Source organism: Elephantulus edwardii, unplaced genomic scaffold, assembly GCF_000299155.1.
Source record: "Elephantulus edwardii isolate Elephantulus edwardi_28Jun2011 unplaced genomic scaffold, EleEdw1.0 scaffold00136, whole genome shotgun sequence".
NCBI lineage: Eukaryota > Metazoa > Chordata > Mammalia > Macroscelidea > Macroscelididae > Elephantulus > Elephantulus edwardii.
This window is the reverse complement of record NW_006399886.1, coordinates 1,740,927-1,745,854: the sequence shown is the minus strand read 5'-3', so window position 1 is coordinate 1,745,854 and position 4,928 is coordinate 1,740,927. Positions and strand designations below refer to the sequence as shown.

The window sequence follows — 4,928 nt, the reverse complement described above, 5'->3', positions numbered from 1 at the left end:
GAAATTATATATATATATATACACACACACACACACACACATATATGTTTCATAGCAACAATCCCATTTTTTCAAGGCTTTATATCTATATGAGAGGAGTGAATTAGTAGCCCTAGAAATTTGTACACTTTAGATTAGCAGTATAACTCACTCCTTGCTGAGGGTATGTGTGTGCATGCATGTAGAAACATGTGAGAGTGTGCTCTCCAGGATTTTAATATTCTGTATAGGTAAAACCCTAAAAGATTTAAGTCTTAATGAGTTAAAATTTGAAATGCAAAATTTGGATCTCATCTGAAGTTTAAATATTCATCATTTCAACTAAATTATTAAAGCATAATGAGTCTCTCAAATGAAGTGGCAAATGTTCCTCTCATATTATTGTATATTTGAGGCTTAATGCCAGTCTTCTTTTTCTCTTTCTCCATATGAAACATATTTGACAAGTTTTCAGGAAACATATTTTAGGCCATGCAAAATTTTATGCTTACTATTATAATGCATTATATGTAAAATAAATATTAGTACTCTGGAATTGCATAAAATAATATTGTAGAGATCATATTTGATAAATAAAACCAAAGCTGACACGGTTTAGCCTGTTATGGGTTAAATTAAACTTTGCATAGTTCTCTACACATTGAACTTGAAAATTCTTTTCCTATAAGATTTATAAGAAAATAGACATACCCTTGGGTATATTTTCATTTAATGGCTCTTCAAATAACACTTCTAAATTTGGTTTTATATTTATAGTACCATTCTTTGATATTAAGAAGTTTAAATTTAATAATACCTTTCCATTTATTTTTTCCAAAATATTAATCACACCTTGGTTTCTAAAGGTACTACATGTATATTTAGGTTCTTTTTTAAATATATATTTGTAATGCAAAAATCTTTGAGAGCTTTTAATTTTGTTTTTGAAATAATTTCTTTATCAAAAGTTGGTAAATATATATCACCATAATGGAGCATATTTGAAAACATTATTCCCTTTAAAATATTTTTGTCTGATTACACATTACAAATTTTAATTTTTTTTAACATTACAAAACATTATTATGATCAAAGAAAGAGCATACTTATAAATTCAGGTCTCAGACTTAACCATTGTCAACAAATATGTGTCAGAAACAGTTTTGTATGCCAGACCATATGTAAGTACATATGCATACTGTTTAAAGGGGAGCTCAGGTGGCAAAATCCCTAAGGAGTGGTGTTGCTAAACCAAAAGCAAGTACTTCTATGGAAGTTCAAATCATCCAGAGATTACAGTAAATAAAGATAGGCAATCTTCCATGAGTTGTGCAGCCAGCCTCCTAAAACCCACTGAAGGGTCAGCTCTGAGTCGATTCTGGCATGAAAGCAGTGTATTTGGGTTTACAAGGGACTGAAAAGAAAATCCTTTAAGCCTAGAATATGCATATGCATATCAATGGGTGAAATAGAAACTTTTGTGTTTTTGTCATTGTATGTACAAACCTTTTTCTCATAGCAGCTTAATACAAAGGTTAACTAATTTTAGAACCTTAATTAACCTTTTCAATCTATCTGCAGAACAGATTATCTGAGAGGCTGGGCTCTATGAAGAGAAATGTGTCATCAAGATTGGTGGAAGACCTATCAACCATCTGTGTTATGCAGTTGACACAACTCTGGTTGCTGAAGCTGGGGATGACCTGAAGCATTTGCTGCAGAAGGTCAGGGACTGCTGCAATCAATATGGGTTGAAGCTCAACATTAAGAAAATAAAGATTATCACCACTGGACTGATTGGCAGCATCAGGATGGATGGTGAAGAGATTGAGATTGAGATTGTTGACAGCTTTTGTTTGCTTGGCTCCACAGTCAACACTCTTGATACCAGCACCCAGGAAATTAAAAGACATATTGCATTGGGAAAGTCAGCTGTCAGAGACCTCTCCAAAATACTGGAGAGTGATGATGTCAATCTGGAGACTAAAGTATGCCTGATACAGGCTATGGTCTTTGCAATCACTTGCTATGCATCAGAGAGCTGGACAATGACTAGGGATGACAGGAGAATTGATGTCTTTGAGCTGTGGTGCTGGAGAAGAATATTGAATATGCCATGAATTGCTAAGAGAATGAACAGGAGAGGGTTAAACCAAGATGCTCCTTGGAAGCAAGGATTCTGAAGCTTCGTCTGACATGTTGCAAGGAGGGGCCAGTCTTGGAGAGGGACATCATGCTTGGGAGGGTGGAGGAACAGCTCAGGAGAAAAGACCTCAATGAGATGGATTGATTCAGTGACTAAGGTAATGGGGGTAAGTGTATCAGAAACAATAAGATTGGCACAGGATACAGCAAGGATTAGGGCTGTCGGTCGCTATGAGTTTTAGGGGACTTGACAGCATATAACAACAACAACAACAACGATCAAGTCTTATAGGGAGCTCTGGTGTCAAGGTAAGGCATTGCACTGCCAACCCAAAGGCATGCAGATGGTTCAAATCTAATTGATCCGCAGGGCAAAGATGAGCAATTTTTCCCCGTGTGATTTTACTGTCTCTAAAAACCATCTTGAAGGTCACCTATGAATCAGTTCCCACTGAATAGTACATAAGAACAGAAACAATATTGAGCATTAAAATGTTTTTAAAATATGGAAACATTTCAGTAGCATTTTAATAGGCAGGGGGTTATAAAAAGAGAAATACTGCTCACTTAGCGCAACAGCAGCAGCTGTGTGGTGCAGCTTTTTCCTCTTCATCACCTGGGACCTTCCCTGAGCAACCATGTTGAAAGGCCTTGTGATTGCCGTTGATATTGGCACCCCCTACTCATGTGTCTTCCAGCATGGGATAGGGGAAATCATTGCAAATGATCAAGTCAATAGGACCAACCCAAGCTATGTTGCATTTACTGATACCAAATGATTGACTGGCAATGCAGCAAAGAATCAAGTTGCAACAGATCCCACTAACATAGTATTCGATGCCAAACATCTAATTTGACGTAGAGTTGTTGATGCTGTTGTCCAGCCTGAGACAGGCAGGCCCAAGGTCCATGTAGATTATAAAGGAGATTCCAAAAATTTCTATCCAGAGGAGGTGTTATCTATGGTTCTCACAAAGATTAAGGACATTACAGAAGCCTTCCCTGGGAAGACTGTTCCCAATGCTGTTGTCACTGTACCAGCCTACTTCACTGACTCTCAGCACCAGGCTGGTAAACATGCTGGAACCATAGCTGATCTCAATGTCCTCTGAATCATCAGTAAGCCAACTGTTGCTGCTATTGCTTATGGTTTAGACAAAAAGGTTACTGCTGAAAGGAAGGTGCTGATCTTTGACTTAGGAGGTGGCACTTTTGATGTGTCAGTCCTCACTATTGAAGATGGGCTATTTGAAATCAAGTCTACAGCTGGAGACACCCACTTAAGTGGAGAAGATTTGAGCAACAGAATGGTCAGTCATTTTATTGCAGAATTCAAACACAAACATAAAAGACATCAGTGAAAATAAGAGGGCAGTCAGATGTTGCCACCATGCTTGTGAGCGTGCAAAACAGACTTTCTTCCAGTACTCAGGCCAGTTTTAAGATTGATTCTCTGTATAAGGGAATCAATTTCTACATTTCCATTGCCTGAGCCCCTTTTGAAGAATAGAATGCTGATCTTTTCCATGGCACTTTGGTCCCTGTGGGAAAAACCTTGAGGAATGCCAAGCTAGACAAGTCACAGATCCATGATATTGTCCTAATAGGTGGTTTTACCCGAATTCCCAAGATTTTGGAAAAGAATTGAGCAAGAGAAAAAACCCGGATGAGGCTTATGGTGCAGATGTCCAGGTGATTGTTCTTTTTGGAGACAAAGTTGAAAGTGTTCAAGATTTGCTTCTCCTGATGTCACTCCATTTCTCCTTGGTATTGAAATTGCTGGTAGAACCATGACTTTTCTCATCAAGCTGAATACTCCTGTTCCTACCAAGTAGACACAGACCTTCACAAGCTATTCAGATAACCAGCCCGGTGTACTCATTCAGGTCTATGAAGGTGAGTGTTGCATGACCAAGATAACAACCTCTTGGCAAGTTTGAACTCACTGGGATACCACCTGCACCTTTGTGGTGTTTCTCAGGTTGAAGTCACCTTTGATATTGATGCCAATGGCTCTGGGAAAGGAAACAAGATTACCATCACCAACGGCAACGTTCATTTGAGTAAAGGAGACTTTGAACGAATCATCCAGAAGGCTTAGAAGTACAATGCTGAAGATGAGAAGCAAGGAGATAAGATGTCTTCTAAGAATTCCTTTGAGGCTTATGCTCAATTGATTCAATATGAAAGCAACAGTTGAAGATGAAAAGCTTAAAGGCAAGATCAGTAATGAGGACAAGCAAAAGATCCTTGACATGTGCAATGATATTATCAACTGGCTTGATAAGAATCAGACTGCAGAGAAAGATGAATTTGAGCATCAGCAGAAGGAGCCCAAGAAGTTTTGCAACCCCATCATCACCAAGCTGTAACAGCATGCTGAAGGCTTATCCGGTGGTGGAGCTCCTCCATCTGCTGGTGTCTCTATTGGACCAACCATTGAAGAGGTTGACTAACCTATTTGAACACTTTAACATTCATTGCTCCACAGTTAAATTTTGAAAGACCCAAATTTGTAGCCTACTGCAGCTTCAAAGTTTAAACTGCTAGATTAAATTTCTGGGCAGCATGTTACTGGAAACTCTATGAACTTTGGGGAATGATAGTTCTAGAAAGACTTCAATTCTTTTGTTCATATGGTCACAATGAGTCATACTTGACTTGATGGCAATCAGCAAAAACAACTCAATACTTTAATATGGTACGTGCACAAGGAAAGGAATTAACATTGCACTTTATTATCACTGTATTATAAGTGGAAAATGTAATGTCTCAAACACAGATGCATTTAAAATTGGCACCAT

General features: G+C 38.1%; 1 pseudogene; it reads left to right on the top strand.

Moving 5' to 3' along the window:
• The first annotated feature begins 2,762 nt into the window (after positions 1–2,762).
• LOC102857851 lies at positions 2,763–4,580 on the top strand (annotated as a pseudogene).
• The last annotated feature ends 348 nt before the right edge of the window (positions 4,581–4,928 follow it).